This window comes from Canis aureus, chromosome 29, assembly GCF_053574225.1.
Source record: "Canis aureus isolate CA01 chromosome 29, VMU_Caureus_v.1.0, whole genome shotgun sequence".
Classification (NCBI taxonomy): Eukaryota; Metazoa; Chordata; class Mammalia; order Carnivora; family Canidae; genus Canis; species Canis aureus.
Window position 1 is genome coordinate 27,382,123 of NC_135639.1, and position 19,667 is coordinate 27,401,789.

A 19,667-nucleotide genomic window follows, 5' to 3' on the forward strand; every position below is an offset into this window, starting at 1 on the left:
GGGGGTGGGGGTGGGCGGTGGTTTGAGTCTGCCAGGCAACAGATGGTAGTGGCCTTGGACTGAAGTGATGGAGAAAGGGCAGGGGAGGAAAACACTCTCAAGTGGAGGCAACAGGGCTCCCTGACAGTCAGACCTGCAGTAGTGGATGAGGGGGGTAACTCCTAGGTCTGTAAAACTTGCTCCTAGCATCGGTCTGCTCCATGTTTACTTCTAGAAAAGCCCTCCTCAATTTTCCACCCAAGAGTTTAGTTCTGATAGCCTTCGGAGGTGGATGGATTTCCACTTCCAGAGAATGAGAGGGACTGAGAGGTGCCCCGTGGTGTCTGGGAGGCACCTAGAGGGTCATTTTCCCAAGCAAGCCCCTTGCCACCAAGGCACTCATTTATCTGCCCAAACTCACCCAAACCCAAACATACTCTCAGATTCTCTGGCTCCCCACACTTCCACAGACCTCCAAACACTCCCTCCAGACCACTTCATCCTACACTTATTTATCCTTGCCTCCCAACGCCCTCCACACCCCTCCCCCTGCTCATCTCCCTAGCCCCCCGCCCCAGCCCCTACCTCCCTCAGCCTCCACTTCACCCTATTAAGAAACAACAACCCCCCAGAACGCCTGCCCCCGGCTTCTGCTCCCTGAGCCCCGCCCGCCCTCCCTCCTCCTGCTCCTCTCCCTGACAGATGCCTCAGAGCCCCGGGCCGCAGTTAAGGTGACGAGATGCAGCAATTCTTTATGAACATTTCATTCCTGCTCGCTACACGACGTAAATTAGATGGTGTGTTACATTCGGGCAATAAGAGAGATATGTCACCACGACGCTGGCCCATTGGATGGAGAGGGTAATCCTGCCGTGAATTTCATTACTGCTTTTATATAGACAGAATTAGCTCGGTGACAGCGAGCCTGATTGTCTTTCACTAGGGGTTTGGAGAAGAGCTGAAAGGATTTCACCCTGATGTGCACACTACTGAGTGACCCCGCTCACCAGCGGCTCCGCTGATTGCTTTGCACCTTGCAGACCCGCGATTGGCTCAGCCTCGCCGCCGCCTCGCCTCCCTCCCTGGTCCCAAGCCCTCCCTGCCTGGCTTTTTCTTGAAGCAAGAAAAAAGGAGACCTAATGGAGGAGTCACAAGGTCATGAGGGGAAATTTGTGCATGGGCAGGGGGCACGTTGGTGGAGTTAAAAAATACCCAACAATCCCTTTCGGATCAGAGTCTCCTGGACAAAAGCTGTGGCCGCTCGCTCTTTCCTCCCAGGAAAGGGTGAGAAGGAGCTTGGGCCACATGCCCAGTGCCCTCGGGGCAAAGGAGGGACTGGGTAGGGACTGGGAGTCTCCCCAGTAGAGACTCTGGAGTTGCCCTTCCCTTTGCCTCTGGTGCCTTTGTGTCCTTCCCCTGTGATGCTCTTTCCCACCTCCTAGGCAGGAAGAGTTGGAAGAAACAAGAATCATTGTCACTCCTGCCTGGCCCATGAACTCAGCGATTCCAATGTGGAAGGTGAGGGAGGGGCGTGGATTCTCTTTTTTCTGTCTCCCACACTCACCCTCAGGTCTCCCGCCCATCCCCAGCACAGCTACGCACAACACTCTTCAATGATCTCTGAAATCCTTACTGGGACCTAGATGGCCCAGTCCGGCTGCCTGCAGACAAGCCCAGACTGGGGACCTCCTTCCTTCAGTTTCTTTTCTTTTCTTTTCTTTTTTTTTTTTAATTTATTTATTACAGTCACACAGAGAGAGAGAGAGAAAGGCAGAGACACAGGCAGAGGGAGAAGCAGGCTCCATGCACCAGGAGCCCGACGTGGGATTCGATCCCAGGTCTCCAGGATCACACCCTGGGCCAAAGGCAGGCGCTAAACCGCTGCGCCACCCAGGGATCCCCTTCCTTCAGTTTCTTTAGTGGGAATGGCTAGTTCTGAGACAGCCAGCCCCTCCTGTTTTCTGGGTCTCCGACTTGGTATCCCTCACCTCTGTCCCCTTGTCCACTCCCTCCTTCCCCTCTCTCAATCCCTCAGCAAACATCTTCTGCCAGGCTTTCCAGAGGCAGCTGGTTGCCCCTTGGGCCGGCCAGGGAGGACAACCATTTGGACGCTGCTGCCGCCTCTGCCGCCTTTCAAAAGCCCTCCAGGGAGACCTCCATTCTCTTCCAATGGGTCATTCCAATCTCTCTGCAAGAGATTCCATTCCTTGCAGGCCCAAGGGCCAGGCATCAAGCAAGCAGAATAATCTCCTCAAAGCCCCTCATCTTTTGGCCAATCCGACACATCTGTCAGGAAAGTTTCTCTTGCAGCCCAGATTAGCCAGCTCTGTGGCCTGTGCCGAGAGAGATTAAGGCCACAGTCACCACTTTCCAGAGGAGGAGGAAGGCTCCGTGGACTCAGTAGAGCTGAGCAGGCCCTCCAGAGTCCTGGCCCGGGGTCTCTGCATGCTGACTCTGTCTGCCCCGTGGGTTAGTGCTCCGAGCTCCCCTTCCAGCCCCTTTCCCTGCACGGCACCCCAGCTGCCACTGCCTATCCTCCATGGAGCCCAGGGAGAAGGGTCCCCCCATGATTTACTCATGAAGTCACTCTGGAAAAGCTTTACACTGAAACCCCTTCTCCATGAAACGAAGACTAAGTCTACGATGCTGAACCTATAACCTAACCCCACCTCTATGACAGGGCAGCTCCTCACCCCCTCTGAGCTTCAGCTTCAAAAGGAGAGTCATAACTGCTGTGGGGGGCTGTGGTGCAAGCCTGCGCTTCCCTCGGTGCTGAGGGAGGGTCTCCAACCATCACCCTGCCCTGTCACACTTCCTTGGACTTGTCTCTGCTGAAGAGAGCTGTTCCACCTAAGATCATGCCTTTCCCCAGGCAGCCTGTATCCACTGCCTTGTCACCATGCGCATACGAAGGCCCAGCCACCTCTCTGTACCTTGGGACACTTCAAAAGGGCCATCCCTGCCTCAAAGTCCCTCTTGAAGTTGGCAAAGGCCTTTTTGGAGACTGCAGCACTGCCCAATTTCTTCCTCTGTCCCATCCTGCTTCTTTCCAGCTCCTTCTTTTGCACTAGTGATAATTCCAAGGGCACTCCCCAATAAAGTTCCAGCATCATGGTCGCTATCCCAAAGTCTGCTTTCAGATCCAACCTGCAGACAAGTCCTGCCTACCTAGCCATGGGCTACTGCAGGACAAAGGGGTTTCATAAAGTGCCACATAGCTGTTGCTGCCTATCATCATCATTGTCCTCCTCCTCCTCATCATCATCATTGTTATAGAAGGCTCTGCCTAGCTGATGTGATGAGGTCAGCATATTTTGGCCAAGAAGTCCAGGGAAAGAACACTCAGTCTTCTTTTTTCTCCTAAGGACAAGGTTCTTTACACTCTGCCTTTTGTCATCTGATTAGACTGACATTTCCAGATTGACCAGACTATACCTCAGGAAGCACAGCCATGGTCCCAAGGATCTAGGGGTTCAAACTGCCGAGGTTCCATTACCCATATCTCATTCTTTGCCCCAAGAATCAGGAGCTAAGTGCCCACTGTATATCTGTCCTATACCCTCTGGATGTATTCCTAGCTGGGCTCCCTACCCTTTTATTTAAAGCATATACTTTCCTCCCATGGACCAAAACCTCCAGTGGGGTGACAACAGTTCTCATGAGACCTGAGAACAGGGTCTCCTCTTCTTTCAGCCAAGACTTACTTCCTTCTTGGCCTTGTTTACAGCCTCCCTACCCCCACCAAAATAAAGCAAGCCCAGGATCCCTCTCCTAGGGAATAGGGAGGAGCATAGGCAACAGTCTCAGATTATTGTTACCCTTCTAAGTATGCCCACAGTCTGACTACTGGGCCCACAGCCTTGTCAGCATTTTGGAGTCACGTGGCAGGTAGGGACACTGCCGGGTGAATCAGATCTTCTACTCTGTCCCTGCTCCTGGGCCCTGACCTAGAATGTGTGCTTCTCAGGAGTGCAATGTCCTGCATCTCTTCTAGAGCTTTCCCTGCAAAGCTGCAGACACTGAGCCAGGAGCCAGGGATGTGGGGGATGGAAGTTTCTCATCCTACCCTTCATTCTGACATCACAGGCCTCACTTTCTGACACTAATTGGTTGCCATGGAAACCAGTTCCTTAAAGTACACGACAACTTGAGGTGGAGGGAGGGAGGGCTACAGGAGCCAGCCCTGCCACAAAGAACCCACAGAGTCCCTCAGCATCAAGCAGGGCTGCCCAGAGTCCCTATCCTCTGCCAGTATGTATGCTTTGCGCATAAGGAGAAAAGTCCACCAGCTCAGGAAAATGCCCCACAACTGCACAAAAATAATCCTAATTCACCACTCCTACCATTTCCCACTACATTCGGAAGTCTGTCTTATCTTTGAGTGGTGAGATCTTGCTGTAAAGTCGTAGTCCAAACAAGAAAAGTCAGCCACAGGGGATTCCTGGGTGGCTCAGCGGTTTAGCGCCTGCCTTCGGCCCAGGGCATGATCCTGGAGACCCAGGATCGAGTCCCACATCGGGCTCCCTGCATGGAGCCTGCTTCTTCCTCTGCCTGAGTCTCTGCCTTTCTCTCTCTCTCTGTGTCTCTCATGAATAAATAAAATCTTAAAAAAAAAAAAAAAAGAAAGAAAAAGAAAAGTCAGCCACTTACCTTGGAAAAAATGGATATCAGATGTGATGTGGGCCTCTCTCTCCCAGTCCTAGACCAGAAGTCATCTTTTCTAAGAAACTGTCCTTAACTAGCTAATCTCCCATCCTCAACGTCATCCCCGTCACACACACACACACACACACACACACACACACACATTTACTCCTCTTACCACTTACTCTAGAGCTTACACATTCTTTTTTTTTTTAAGATTTATTTATTTGAGAGAGAGAGAGAGAGAGAATGAGAGAGAGAGGGAGGGAGGGGAAGCAGAGGAAGAGAGAGAATCCTGAAGCAGACTCCTGCTGAGCACGAAGCCTGACACAGGGCTTGATCCCAGTACCCTGAGATCCTGACCTGAGCCAAAACCAAGAGTCTGGCTGCCTAATCAACTGAGCCACCCAGACTCCCCTTACACATTCTTTTAGTCATTCATTCATTCAACAAATATTTACAAGCCTCTGTGTGTTGTAGATCCTGTGCTAGGTATGAGGGATACAGCCGAGAGCTGATAGGAACCTGTCTGATAGGAGCTCACTGTCAGCATCTTCTATACTCATTCTCATCCCTTTAGTAAGTATCTCTGGGTTTTCTTTTTTTATTCTAGTCCCCCAGTGCGGTAAGCCATCTAGCAGCTGATAGGGTGGGGTGCAATTTGCTTAGTAATCCCCTTCCACCCCTGGGCTTTCCAAGAGTGGAGACCTAGAGCCTATCAATATACATCTTTGCCTGACACTAGCTCCAAGATTTGGGGCCCCTCAGCCTTCCATGTCACCCCATTGCTCTCAGAACCAACCTCTCAAGGACCCTGGATTCTTCCACTGTCTTTCAAGACCAAGAAGCAGAAGAATGGATGGGACTTGAGGATGGAAGCAGAAAGGTATGTCTCCTGTGTGTCACTGTGTGTCCACTGGAATGGGTGCATGGGCATCAGATAAACAACCATGCCTTCATCCATCTGCATCTGCTGTCACTCACATGCACTTATGTTGGCTATATCTGTGACTTCTCCCAAATCAGCCAGTATGGGGATGTGAGCATGTGTGTGATTCCACTTATGAGCGTGAGTGAGCATGTGTTCAGGGGAAGGCGAATTTAGGGGTATGTCTCTATGTGTGTTTTTTCCAAATGCTTGGCTTTTTTCAAAATGGCTTAGAGCACTACTGTCATTTATGGGGTTTAAAATGTCAGAACAGGGCCCGTGGGGAGGCAGGGGAGATTAAACTGCAAACAGTGAAGGTTATAGATGACGTTTCTGATAGGCTGACAGGCAGACTCAAATGATGCTGCACTTTAGCAATCATTTAAACACACACACACACACACGTGCGCGCGCATGCACACACACACACACACACACACACACACCAGATCATCTCTCCATATTTTAATGGCACATTCTGAAGGCTGAAAACATAAAAGGCCATATCTAGAAAACCACAGCTCTGCTTTCAGGACCCTCAGGTGACTGGGGTGTGTGTGTGTGTGTGTGTGTGTGTGTGTGTACTCAAGTGCATCTACCTGCCCCAAATGAACACACATGCTTATTTGTATTTTAGAGTCTATATAGGTTAATTCCACCTCATTTTTACATAGTGCCCTACATAATTAACAACATATATCACATCTGACAGACTATCTGACCATTGTAACTACTTGTATAAAGTAGACAGGGGCAAGATTACTACCCCTATTTTACAGATAAAAGAATACTGAGGCTCAAAGAGGTCCAATGGGTTTCCCAAGACCACTCAATGGGAAGTAACAAAACTAAGGTTCTCAACCCAGGCAATATTTTAGAATCACCTGTAGAGCTTTGAAATCCCACCATGCCCCCAGAGATTCCAATTCAGTTGCTCTGGAGGTGCCCTTATAGTATGTTTTTGAAGACCCCTGGTAATTCTAACAGGTAGGGTATAACCCAGGTGTCTGATTATGGTCACATCCCTTCCATGTGAATGTGGATTCCAGTCTCCTTCCTTCTCAAGGCCTATCTCTGCATCTACTTCCCAGAAGACTTACTTCCCAAGAGGAACAGATCCTCTATTTCTTCTGTATCACCCTGACTCCCCACCCCTCCCTTTCCCACCCCTTTCTAAGACTGTGGAGGCTTTAAAAAATGCTCAGCTCAGCCTGGTGAGTGAATACACTATTGGCTGTGTGCCCACAGTTGTGGCAACCTGATAAGGGGCAGACTGTGTTGTTTCAACAAGAGGGAAGGAGGAAAATTAGCCCCACTTGGCCTGTCAGCCAGAAGAAGGCCAAGGGGGTGAGGAGCAGGCCTAGGTGACCTAGGGTGAGAGGAAAAAGGGAAAGAGATGGAAAAAAGAGAAAGGAGAAGAAGAGAAGGAGACCCCTTGGAAGATTATTCCAACCAGCTACATGTTTAAACTACCTCACTTGGCCACTGCCAGAGTGGTGGCCTAGCACAGCCATGAGGAGCCCCCTGCCTGGGCTTGAATCCTGGTTTCTTCTTACTAGTTGCAACTTTGGGCAACTACTTAACATCTCTGTGCCTCAGTTTCCTTATCATTAAAATACTGATTATAATAATAGTACCTGCTTCATAGGATCTCCAGGAGGATTCAGAGAATTCATGTAGAGTCCCCGAAATAGCATTAAGTACTAGGTAGAGGTTAACTTATTATTCTGCAAAATTTGATGCTTTGGAACTCTCCCTCCTTGAAACTCTTCCTATCTTCCTGAACATTCCTTCTCAGTCTCCCTTGCTAGCCCTGTTTCTCTGCCCTCCCTCTGAGTCACTAGTTCTCAGCCGGAGGAACTCTTACAGCTTACTCCCAGAGATTCAGGTTGTCTATCTGGGGTAGGGCCTACATATGGGTGTTTTTCAAGCTCCCTGGCTGATCCAAATGTGTCACCAAGGTTGACACCACCCCTTTGAGTGCTATTCCTCCCTAAGTCTCTGCTCTTACCCCCTCTCTCCTCACTTGTTCTTCCCAAGTAACTGACCTTCCCATGGCCTTAATTACCATCCAAAAGCCAGTGACTCCCCAGTCCATGTCTTCTGATAGGACTTCTTTTCTGAACTCCATGAGCTATTTTTGGCTCCCTACCAGACACCTTAATTTCCACATATATGACCATCAAGTTCTTAATGGCCTCTTAGCCTCCTGCATATCTGCACTGAGATGTTCTCTAGATGACTCCCCCCTCCCCGCCCCAAGTACAAGTCCCAATCAAAACTCAATAGTTTGCACTTTCCACCCAAACCTACTCTATACCTCCTCTATTCCCCATCTGTGTCACTTCAGATTGTTCACCCAGGCTAGAACTGGCAGCCAGCCAGAGATCCCCTCCCTCATCCCCACACCTGGTCAGGTAGAAAATTCTGTCAGTTTTCCAAAGACACTCTGAAGCCTCACTCCTTGATATCCCCACCCTGCCGCCATGCACAGGTCTAAGAGCCACCTCACCCTTCTCCCACCTCCAGTTATTCTGGATGCACCTTTCCCCCATTTTCTTCATCATCCTCAGAGCTATTTTTATTTTTATTTTTGGAAATACAAATCACTCCACTACTAAAGCCCTTCCGGATAGAAGTCAACTTGCACAGCCACAGCCTTTTATTACCTGTCCCCTTCCACTGGCATCCCTCGAAGTGACCCCACCCTCTGTGCTTTGGTTCTCCCAGTGTGGCAGGCTGTCGGACACCTCAAGGCTTTTGCATCTGCCATTCCCCCAGCCTGAAATGCTCTTCTCTTCCCCTGCCATTCTGCCCACATTTACAAATGAGCTGAAGTACCACCTCCTCTAGGAAGTCCTACTTGTCTGACCACTCTCTTTTTGTCCCCATCACACCCTGTTGTGTTGGCTTCTCACTGTGCCTTCTGTTGCTTCGTTTTCATGTCTGTCTCCCGCACTGGACTGTGATTATCTGGAAGGCATGAGCCCTGTCTTATTTGTCCTTGAGGAGTACAGTGAGTAGGGATGAGGTCAGACTCCAAGTTCTATAGGGGGTGTTAATAGACTGTTTGGTTCCCTTGACTAATGCACTTAGTGAAGAATACTTTGGGTTATGCTCTGGATTTTGTGTATTTATTTGGGTTGTTTGGTTGTTGCGTTTTGTTTTTAAGAAGGACGCCTGGGTGGCTCAGGGTGTGATCCCGGGATCCGGGATTGAGTCCCACATTGGGCTCCTTGCAGAGAGCCTGCTTCTCCCTCTGCCTGTGTCTCCGCCTCTCTCTCTCTCTCTCTCTCTCTCTCTCTGTCTCTCAGGAATAAAGAAATAAAAAAAATTTTTTTAAAGGGACACCCTGGTGGCTCAGTGGTTGAGCATCTGCCTTTGGCTCAGGATGTGATCCTAGGGTCCAGGATCGAGCCCCGCATTGGGCTCCTTGAGGGGAGCCTGCTTCTCCCTCTGCCTATGTCTCTGCCTCTCTCTGTGTCTCTCATAGATAAATAAATCTTTTAAAAAAGGTTTTATTTATAGAGACAGAGAGACAGCACAAGTGTGAGGGGCAGAGGGAGAGGGAGAGAGAAAAGTATCAAGCAGATTCCATGTAGAGCATAGAGTCTGATGTGGGGCTCGATCCCAGGACTCTGAGATCATGACTTGAGCTGAAACCAAGAGTCAGTGCTTAACTGACTGAGCTACCCAGGCACACCTATTTATTTTTGGTTGTTGTTATTGTTGTTGTTTTAAGTAGGCTCCATGCCCATTGTGGGGCTTGAACTCACAAACCTGAGATTAAGAGTTGCATGCTCAGGATGCCTGGGTGGCTCAGTGGTTGAGTATCTGCCTTTGGCTCAGGTCATGATCCCAGGGTCTTGGGATTGAGTCCCACATCAGGCTCCCTGCAGAAAGCCTGCTTTGCCTCTCTCTGTGTGTCTCTCATGAATAAATAAATAAAATCTAAAAACAAACAAAAAAAGAGTTGCATGCTCTCCTGGCTGAGCCAGCCAAGTACTCCTAGTCTCTGGATTTTGAAGGGTAGCTTCCTTGCTCCCAGAGCCAAGCAGAGACTAGGTATGAGCAAAGTGACCCAAATAAGCCATTCGCCTGACACTGTACCCTAAAGTTCCTCCCCTGGGTCTGCCTCTCCAGGCCCCAGAATTAGGAGCTCTGACCATCATAACGCCTGGTGCCCTTTTGTGGCCCAACCGAAGTGAGTGGAGGCTTCTCTCCTCTCTTTCATTTGAGATCAGGCTGGAATGCTGCCAAAGGATCCTTCAGAGAGAAACCAAGAAAAGCAAGCAAGCAAATAGACCTATAAATACTTAGAAATGCAGAAATGGTCAGAATGTAAGTGTCTGTTTCTAATTTGTCACCAGTGCCTAACGGAGAACATTCAAGAGTTACCTTCTGGGGGCACCTCAGTGGCTCAGCCAATTAAGTGTCTGACTTGATTTCAGCTCACGTCATGATCTCAGGGTCCTGGGATTGAGCCCTGTGTGAGCCCCTGCTCTTCGGGGAGGCTGCTTGTCTCCCTCTCCCTCTGCCCCTTCCCCCCTTTCTTCCCCACCCCCAAATAAATAAATACATCTTAAAAAAAAAAAAAGAATTGCCTTCTGGACCTTGTAACCCTTGCCTAAGAGAGTGCAGTCAAAAGCCACCTTCTTGAGGTGCTTGGGTGGCTCAGTCAGTTAAATGTTTGCCTTCGGCTCAGGTCATGATCCCAGGGTTCTGGGATCCAGTCCCACCTCAGGCTCCCTGCTTAGCTGGGAGTCTGCTGGTCCATCTGCTTGTGTATTCTCTTTTTCTCCCCTACCCCCGTCAAATAAATAAGTGAAATCTTTAAAACAAGACAAAAAAAAAAAAAAAAAAAGAAGACACCCTCTCTTCCCACCATTGCCCAAGGAAGGCACTAGGCAGGAATCCTAGTCCCATCCCAGGCAGATGGGCAGCTGAAAAGTCACAATTCTTATAGCCAGCGAAATTGAGGGCTCGAAATTGAAGCAAGCTCTCAATCTCCACAGAAGTGGAAGGTGAAGGCCATCAATGGTCTAGAGCAATGGGAAAAGTCAGGGTCCCAGAGACTAGCCAGCAGACAGAATGTGGTCTCTGGGACAATCAGAGCAGTGTTTGCCTCACAAATGGCTGGATTTGCCCTGCCAGACCCCTGCTTGCTAATATTCCTAGAGCCCTTGCCATGTGTCGGCCCTGTGCCAAACACTAGATTAGTCTGAGCAGCTTTCACCATAACCCTATGAAATAGGGACTATTATTATTCCTGCTACAGATGAGGAAACTGACTGTGAGTGAGGCTAAGTGACTTTCCCACGGTCACAAAGCTGGTAAGTGGCTAAGCTAGGATTCAAATTCAGACAGTCTGACTCCAAAACTATAGGTTCTTTACCTCCATGGTGTACTGCCTAACACATACAGCAGGTGATTATTCAATATTTGCTAATGGTAATAATAGCTAACATTTATTGAACATTTAACATGTGCTGAGTACTGTGTTAAGCACTTTATAGGCATTATTTTATTCACTAGCAGGTACTATTATTATCCCTGTATTATAGATGAGAACACTGAGGCTTTAAAAAGTTAAGAGCATTGTCCATGGCCCCAAAACTGGTAGGTGAAAGAACTGGAATACAAACCCAGGGGGATGGATAAGTGAATGACCAGAAATGACCAGAGAGGCACAGATAATTCCCCCCACCAGCACCACTACCACCCTGGAGTGTCCTTGAAGGCAAGAGGCCTTTCCAGGAGCTCTGACAAGGTGGCTAACACCTTGGTAAAGGCTGTCTGTAAGCTTTTATCTATTTTTAAAAATATTTTATTTATTTGAGAGAGAAAGAAGCCCTAGAGAGACAGATCAAGCACAAGTGGGGGGCAGGGGGAAAGGGAGAAACAGGCTCCCTGCTCAGCAGGCAGCGCAACATGGGGTTCTTTCCTGGGACTCTGGGATCATGGCCTGAGCCAAAGGCAGATGCTTAATCGACTGAGCCACCCAGGTACCCCTGTGAGCTTTAGCTAAAACTACGTCCTGGTAGACACCTCCAGTCTGGATAGCTTTACCAAGTTTAGGGCCGAGTGTACTCAGAAGTAGCACTAGAAGTCTGGGCCAGTTCCTTCTTTCTCCCAGGCCTCTCCAGACATCCTCTCACCAGCTGTATCCACTCACAATAGTCTGGCACTTGGAATCTGGTTGTGTATGAGGACCCCCAAATCCAGAAAACCAGAGCCTCCAGGACCCTCCCCTTCAGCAATTCCTGGCGGATGCTTTTAGTTGCTGAGTCTCCGGCTTTGGCTCCTGGTAGGAATCCTTACACAGCCATCGGGGTACCTAAGGAAAGAGGGATAGAGGAGGGAAGAAGCCCATTCCTAGCCTCTCCTCCCCATCTCCTCACCCTCCCCAAAGCCTTGCAGGCGGCCCCCACCACCTCCAAGCCCGCAGAGTTTCTCACCTCAGGCAAAGGCAGATGATGGCAGAGCTGGGGAGCAGAACTTAACTGAGCCTGGGGCACTGCAAATCCCTGTCATTAGTATTTAGGGAATGGGGGGGGGGGGGATGGAGAGCAGGAAGGAGGGAGGCAGGGAGAGAAAGGTCGAGATGCTTGGAGATGCAGAGATAGAGATGGAGACGGATACCCGGAGAGGTTGCAGAGAGAGGAGAGGAGGGAGTGAGGGAGGAAAAGGAAGAAGGCTGAGGAGGGTGGCAGAGAGGCAGAGGAAGGGGGGAGGAGAGAGACAGAGCCAGTTGCTTTATTCATGGCTGGTGATATTATAGACTGAGTGAAAATCACATTATCGTAATGGGAAAGTTAGAGTTGCTGAGATGATGCCCTGAAGCCTCGGCGCTGATTGGGGTGTGATTGCTATCTGTATTTATATGTAGAAAGCAAAGTTCACTGCCAGTTCAAGATGGTGGCGGCTGCTTTATGCAACATAATTCTTCAGTAGGGAGACGCCCGGAGCGAGCGGAGCCAGGCGCGCCGGGAGTGGCCAGGCGAGCCCGGCCGGACGCCGGACGCCGGACGCCGGAGCGCGCGCTGGAGCCGGCGCTGGAGCCTGGGCCCGAGCCGCGCCGTCCGCCCGCAGAGCTGCGGAGACGCGCCCGCGGGGACGCCCGGCCCAGTCCCCGGCCGGACCCCAGGTGCGGCCACAGCCCGGCTCGAGGCCCAGGGCGGGCGGGGGCCAGCGGGGCGCCAGCAGGAGCAGCCCCCGCCCCCGCTCCTCCCGGGCCGGCCTACGGTGCGGCCCACGGCCCCGCGGTCCGAGCGCTTGAACCGATTGCTCGGGACTCCCGCACCCCAGCCCCTCCCGCACTCCCGTGATAGAATTCTGACCCTAAAATAAATGTCAGGACGTTTTTTGCCCCCCAGGATAACTGCTTGGATGCTTTTTTTGACATCTCAGATTTCTTGACGTTTTCCCTCTTCAATTTTTTTTTTTTTTTTTAGGGACCTCTCCTGTGCTGGTGCCTCGCCCCCCGCCAACTCCACCCCACTAGTGGTCTCCGCTGCCACTGCCCGTGGAGCAGCCCAGTGCTGGGATGAGAAAGGACCCGTCCCTACCGATGGGTGAATGGGTGCGATCCTGAACTGCGGGGCAGGCAGATCCCCACACCCCAGGCCCTGCCCCACTCTTGAGGATCATCCAGTCAGGGAGAGGGATGAGGGTTGTCAGGGCTGCCAGAGCCATCTTTTGAGCTCAGACCACCTTTTGCTTGAGGCCTATTTCCCTCAAGGCTTTGGGGGAAAAATGGGGCAGGGCTGGGCCCCACCCTAGAATTGCCAGATAAAATGCAGGGTGGTGGTCAGCCCGGGTGGCTCAGCGGTTTGGCGCCTGCTTTCGGCCCAGGGCCTGATCCCGGAGACCTGGGATGGGGTCCCGCGACGGGCTCCCTGCGTGGGGCTCCCTGCGTGGGGCCCGCTCCTCCCTCTGCCTGTGTCTCTGCCCCTCCCTCTCTCTTTCTCTCTCTGTGTTTCTCATGAATAAATAAAAAAATAAAATCTTAAAAAAATGCAGGATGGCCATTACATTTGAATTTCAGGTAAACAACAAATAGCTTTTTAGTATAAGTATATCCCAAATACTGCATAAGATATACTTAAACTAAATTTGTTGTTTATCTGAATTTCAAATTTAACTGGGCATCCTGAATTTTTATTTGCTGAATCTGGTAAGCTGCCCTACTCCCACCTTGCCTACTGACCTCAGGTTTTGGGGTTTGGTTTTTGTTGTTGTTGTTGTTTCAGATTTATTTATTTGAAAGAGAGGAGAGAGAGAAAAAGGGGGTGGGGAGGAGCAAAGGGAGAGGGAGAGAGAATCTCAAGCAGACACCCTGCTGAGCCCCTAGAGGGATGCTGGGCTCCATCTCATGACCCTGAGACTAACAGACTGAGCCATTCAGGCACCCCTATTGACCTCAGCTTTTATATTGATTTACTGAAGGGGAGGCAGTGCCCTTGAATGGAAAGAGCCAGATTAATAGCTGTGTGGCTTTGGGCCAGTTTTTAATCTGGACCATCAATCCCCTTATCTGATCAGTAGGAGATAATAATACCTACTTTACAGGATGGTTGTAGCCATTAATGAGATATAACGTGTAAGTGTAAAATACCTGGCATAAAATAAACATTCATTAAATGATGACTATAAAATATCAATACTCATATTCCCTGAAGGTGCCCTCTTTATTCCCTTCTCATGTCTATTCTAGGCTTCTTGGAAGTCAAAAGGCTTGTAATCAGGATCTCTACTCTGGAAGTTGCTGCCAGAATGGGGGAATCCCAGGGACAGACTTATCATAGGATGGTTGCCCTCAGCAGCCTGACCCTACCAGGTCCACTGAGAGTTCTGGAAAGCTGGAAAGCTGCAAGGGTGAAGTAGGCACTAAGAACAAGCCCTATCCCCAGCCCCTCATCAAGCCCCACACATTCCAGGTAACTCTCCTAAGTGTAAAGGACGCACTAGAGTCTACCTTCCTTGGGACTGATAAATCTCCCTTTCTCCTGGGAAGATGGAGGGTGGGGTGGGGTAGCTATAAAATGCTGAACAGGAAGGCGGGGAGGTCTGCCTATCTGTGAGGCCACAGAATGGGCCATCCCATCAGGCCAAACCCCTCTCCATCCTCTGGCAGAGGCCCATGTTGAGGACTCATCAACTGGAAATTAGTAATCCCTCAGGGTCTCTGTCCCCCCCCCCCCCCCGCCGGCCCCCGCTCTCGTATCTCAGCCTCAGCTCAGAACTGACTTGGCAAAGTTGAAGAGACAGTGTGCAAAGTTCTGAGTCCCACTGAGGCAGACTGGATTCCAGTATCTTCTGTATGATCTTTTGCTCCTCTCCCTCATAGAAGGATGGGATTGTTTTCCTCCCCTCAGTTCAGGTGTTACTGATACTGAAGAGGAACAAATAAATGGCTCCCAGTACCCCTGAGTCCCAGAGAATTTGGTAGCCAGACCCCAGCCTTGTCTCTGAAGGAAGCCAATTCATGGGTGGGCAAATAGTAGCATATTGCCTTCTCCTTCAAGAGGTGACAGAGTCAGCATTACAGTGCCAGGCAGATTATGTAAATGTGAAGCAACCAGCAAAATGCAATAGGGAGTGGTAGGGTCTGTAGCTGCACCTCAAAAGCACATGCCTCTCCTAAAGGCATTCCACTTCATATTCCTTTGCTTGGGTTTTTTTGTTTTTTTTTTTGTTTTTTGTTTTTTTGTTTGTTTGTTTTTTAATTCATGAGAGACACTGAGAGAGAGAGAGGCAGAGACATAGGCAGAGGGAGAAGTAGGCTCCATGCAGGGAGCTCCATGCAGAACTGGATCCTGGGACTCTGGGATCACACCCTGAGCCAAAGGCAAATGCTCAACGACTGAGCCACCCAGGCGGTCCCCTTTGCTTGTCTTAAACACTGTGCTCAGGGCAGCCCCGGTGGCGCAGCGGTTTAGCGCCGCCTGCAGCCCAGGGTGTGATCCTGGGGACCCCGGGATAGAGTCCCACGTCGGGCTCCCTGAACGGGGCCTGCTTCTCCCTATGCCTGTGTCTCTGCCTCTCTCTGTGTCTCTCATGAATGAATAAATAAATAAAAATTTAAAAATAAATAAATAAATAAACACTATGCTCAGGTCGCTTGGGTGGCTCAGCCATTGAGTGTCTGCCTTTGGCTCAGGGTGGGATTCCAGAGTCCGAGGATCGAGTTCTGCATGGAGCTCCCTGGGTGGAGCCTACTTCTCCCTCTGCCTGTGTCTCTGCCTCTCTCTCGCTCAGTGTCTCTCATGAATAAATAAATAAATTTAGAGAAAATAATAATATAAAATTGACAGTGTGCTCAGCAAAGACTCAAGATGCCCTGATTTGGTCTTTTGGGTAATCCCCTAGTTTCTTGATCTTTCTAGTGACACACCTATCCCTAGCTATAGGGTCATGAAGTATTAACACAGAGTAGAGATACAATATGTACAGAGACACATTGACCTATAAAGATGCACAGGGTCAGGCAGCCCCGGTGGCCCAGCAGTTTAGCGCTGCCTTCGGTCCGGGATGTGATCCTGGAGTCCCAGGATCAAGTCCCATGTCGGGCTCCCTGCATGGAGCCTGCTTCTCCCTCTGCCTGTGTCTCTGCCCCACCGCTGTCTCTCATGAATAAATAAATAAAATCTAAAAAAAAAAAAAGATGCACAGGGTCACCTGTGTATACATCAATATCAGACAGCAAAGAAGCAGAGCATCTGTAAGAAAGCATAAGGACACTCACAGAGGAGCTCCCTATCGCCAGCTTGCTTTTCTCCCCTCTATCTCCTCTTCCTCCTCCTTGTTCACTCACTGGGACAAAGGTCCGTTGCTTACACTGTCTCAGTCCCTCTCTCATCTCCCTGGTAATGGTACTCTGTAGAGCCCAAAGGATGTGCTTGGAAATGGGGTGGAAGGCACTCTGCACAGTTGACCCATAAGGTAGAGCCAACACATTTGCATGTGGGGCCTCTGGAACACCCCTGCTACTTTTGAGCCTCATGATTCGCCTGCAATGGGGCAGGAAACTGACAAGGAGTTCCACAGACTCCTTGATATCAGGAAGTTGAACTCCAATCCTAGTGGTTTAAGGCCATGTTTGTTATGGACTCCATCAGGATGTATGGTGATCCTCTCCCAAGGCTAAACCAGGCAGTCCTCAGACTTCCTGGGGACTGAGCCATAAGGTAGAAGAGGCCTTACAAACTCGGGCTACCGATGCTAGAATGATCCGGATATGGAATGTAGAGTCTGGAGCTTTTTCCCTGCTCCTTCTGACCCATTCTATCTTTGGCCATCAGTACTAGAACCTAGGTAGCCTCCTTTTAGACTTGGTCATTTCAGCAAAACAGAAGTAGATCAGTCAGTTGCAATAAATAAAAGAAATTAAAATCCAGTGCTCTTAAAAAAATAAAAATGAAATCCAGTGCTCTTTCAAAGATTCTGGAGAACTGATTTTCAGATCGTTTGCTGTTTGGAAGTATCTGTGTTCCTGTCCCTTCCCTTCCAGAATTATAAGTAACACTTGTCACTGCAAGCATTTTATCAAAGCTGGGTTGTCCAAATCACACAGGCGTCAGGAGAGGACTCCTCAGATGAGGTTTTGTCATCTGAGAGCTGCAAGAGGGAGTCCAAAGAAATGATCTCTGTCCTGTCTTGAAGACACGAGTCTCTGAGAATGAAAGTGAGACCTCTCCAAGGGTAGGAATCTTGGGTGGCAGCTGGTTTATTCAGATTCCTCTGAGGTTCCAGCTTTACATCCCTTTGGGCTTGTGTCTGTGCAGCTATGTTGGGGGGGAGGGATTGTGCATATGTCCTTGATCCCTAGAATGACCCAGCAAGAGGAACTGAGGTTTGGGGGAGAACACTCTTTTCATGGTGAAGGGAAAAAAGATGAGGCACCTGCCCCAGAACACCACCCTCCTTGCTTCATCAGGGAAGAGAGAGCAAAAGATCACCCAGTGCCCCCAGGACAGACAGAGGAAGGGGCTCATCTGCTTAAAAGCTGGAGGCTGAATAAAATGACCCCTGTCCGGGATGGGTATCTAAGGAATGTCTCTAAGGAAATATCACTCTACTCCCCTGGAGGGCCCTGGAGGTAGTTGGTAATCCACCCGTCTCCCCCCACTCCTGTCCCCTATCAACACACACACACACACACACACACACACATAAATCTTAATTGTGTCCGGGGCTTTTTACAACATTAATTAATCATATTTAGGGCTGTTTCCAGCTGTTGCTGAGGGAAAGAAGGTCCCACACGCCTGTGACTTAGGGTAAATCCAATCAGACAGAGGAATTCTTTGATTCTGGAGGAGCAGAGCATGGGAAAGACACCTCTAATCCCAGAGCCTCTCAGATCCCTGCCTGCTGCCTCCCCCATCACTGCCCTTGCAAACTGATCTGGGCTAGGAAAGGGGAGGGGCTGGGCACTAGGGAGGAGAGGAGGGGAGGGAGGGAAGAGAGGATTAGGAAGGGGCAGGAGGAGCCCTGCTCAAGATGACTGTGGGTTGACTAGAGTGAGGGCCTAGGTCCACCATGCTGACTTGGAGCTTCTGCCCTGTGCTTGGGCTACTTAGTGGGCTCCAGGAAGCCCATGACTCCTGAATAGCCACTGGGCCTGGACTCGTCAGACCAGCAGGTGGGCAGCACTGACCTAATTACAGTTCTGTGCAGCCAGTTTGGTCTAAGAAAGGGCCTCACCCAAGCCTTTCTCTTCCTGTGACTTTTCCCGGACGCCAATGGCATCTCTCCCAGCTCCCTCAGGCTCTCATGTATCTCTGTTTTTGGGTCTGTTTCTCTCTCTTCCTAGGGTTGCATAGCATGATTCTAATGTTCACTGGTATCTGTCTCTGTCTTTCTCTGCCAGTATCTCTAAAATCCTAGCCTACCACCTTGAATCTTCACAGAGGTGTACTTTAAGATAGACATCTTAAGGGGAGGGGGCCTGCCAGGGTGGTGCCAGTGACCTCTTTGGTTTCTGCTGGTAGCCCATTGCTATTCATATGAAGCAGACAAGATGAGAAGTGGGCATGAAAAAGGGGAGGAGCTGCTGCTGAGGGTGGGGGCAGCAAGGGACTGTCCCACCCCTTAGAGACCAGATGGGGGGGCTCCCCCGGGGTGGAAAGTGAGGGTATAGGGCTGTGAGGAAGCCAAACAGACCAAATGGTGGAGACCCTATGCTCCACTCTGTGATGACCCCACCTCAGCATAATCCCTTGTCGAGGCCTTCTGGGTCCTGGCCTAACTGGGCCTAAATAATTGAGAAGCCCATTACAGCTTTGCTGTTTCCTCACTGTCAAGTGTAAACGCTGTACTGGTCGGGTGGGGAAATGGGGCTAATTTGAATTGATAATAGGAAACTCAGGGAAAAGTCATCTATAGTGAGTGAGGAGCGAGCAATCCCCGAGCAGATGCTAAATCTTGTATAATGAAAGAATCTGCCGATGTCAATTATGTACGAGCGTCTTTGCAGTGGTTGGAGGCGGTGGGCGGGTGAGGGAACGGAGGGCTGGGTGCATCCCATAAACCCAAACACCCATCAAAGGCTCATACATATGGAGCGGCAGAGATTACGGCATAAATTTGAATGTTATGAATGTGCATGAGGGACAGGCAGGAAGCCTACCTCGTAAGGGGGTAGGAAAGGAGCTGGTTTTCCGTGCATGTGGACAAGGCAGCTTTTGTCCTCTTGGTCCCTCAGCAGAGTCTCCTCTGTCTCTGCTGTCCCTTTTGCACCAGGTTGTGTGGCAGGATAAAAATGAATGTCAGGATCTGGAGGTGCTGGGCAAGGTATGATTAGCTGTTTTCCTGGGTCCTGGATGTGGGTTCCTGGGGGGCCTTTGGGCCCGAGTTGACCGTGACCCACTGGGAATGTTTCCAGGATGAGATCTTGAGATTGACATGGCCAGAGATAGAGGCATATCTCAAAACACCTGTGACATGAACACAGCTTTCCCTCTCTTCTAATGGGAGAAACAGGTGAGACCTATGTAGGTACTGACGCCCACTATAGAACGGGCACAGTGAACCTGGAAGACAGCCTGGAGGAAGAGATCGCAAACTGTGCTACCAAGAGGGCCAACAGCTCAGAACAGGAACAGCAGGGGCC

At 50.1% G+C, this 19,667-nt stretch overlaps 2 long non-coding RNA genes across 8 annotated transcripts; one reads left to right on the forward strand and one right to left on the reverse strand.

Annotated features, from left to right (window-relative positions):
* Window positions 1-4,117: 4,117 nt before the first annotated feature.
* LOC144301226 (uncharacterized) lies at window positions 4,118-15,230 on the forward strand. 7 transcript variants are annotated; one of them, XR_013368016.1, is made up of 6 exons: window positions 4,118-4,230; window positions 5,104-5,202; window positions 5,419-5,509; window positions 9,922-11,858; window positions 13,006-13,133; window positions 14,268-15,230. It is a non-coding gene; the product is annotated as an uncharacterized LOC144301226 (long non-coding RNA). The 7 variants fall into 7 exon arrangements; XR_013368012.1 differs by lacking the exon at window positions 14,268-15,230 and having other exon boundaries at window positions 13,006-13,933; XR_013368015.1 differs by lacking the exon at window positions 14,268-15,230 and having other exon boundaries at window positions 11,688-11,858; window positions 13,006-13,933.
* LOC144301227 (uncharacterized) lies at window positions 11,356-12,683 on the reverse strand. Its single transcript, XR_013368019.1, has 2 exons — window positions 12,010-12,683; window positions 11,356-11,888 (listed from the first exon to the last, which is right to left on the reverse strand). It is a non-coding gene; the product is annotated as an uncharacterized LOC144301227 (long non-coding RNA).
* Window positions 15,231-19,667: the final 4,437 nt, after the last annotated feature.